This window comes from Solanum tuberosum, unplaced genomic scaffold (assembly GCF_000226075.1).
Source record: "Solanum tuberosum cultivar DM 1-3 516 R44 unplaced genomic scaffold, SolTub_3.0 scf00012, whole genome shotgun sequence".
In the NCBI taxonomy this organism is placed as follows: domain Eukaryota; kingdom Viridiplantae; phylum Streptophyta; class Magnoliopsida; order Solanales; family Solanaceae; genus Solanum; species Solanum tuberosum.
The window spans coordinates 1,494,072-1,494,613 of record NW_006238937.1 but is presented as its reverse complement, the minus strand read 5'-3'; positions in this window follow the sequence as shown (position 1 = coordinate 1,494,613).

The window sequence follows — 542 nt, the reverse complement described above, 5'->3', positions numbered from 1 at the left end:
GAAAAAAAATTGAAAGAAAAATCATTTTATACCATTTTCATACCAATGTTAAAAATTTAAATACATTAATGAAGAAATTGAAAAAGAAACTTTCCTTTTAGAAAAGATCCCAATTTCATATCAATATTAGTCATAATTCATACAAAACAGAGTAATTTAACAATTCATACCATCTGCATACCAATTTAACAATTCATACCATTGGGCTACTGATATCAAACCAATTTCATACCAATGTCAAAACACAATTCATACCATTTGCATACCAATATTATATCATATTTCATACAATATCCAAAAATCATATATTAAAGTCAGATTCATACAAATATTATTCACATTTCGTACAAGTTTCACCCAAACAAAAGTTTCGAAACAACAATAAGCATAATGTGATATTTTTAGCAAAAAAATCACTGATTTGAATAATGTGAAAATAAATTAAATATAATACTTACCCTAACATTTTTTTTGCCTTTTTTGGATATTGGGATTTCTAATTTTTTTTTTTGTTGTTCTTCTTGTTGATGGTTTTGAAGATT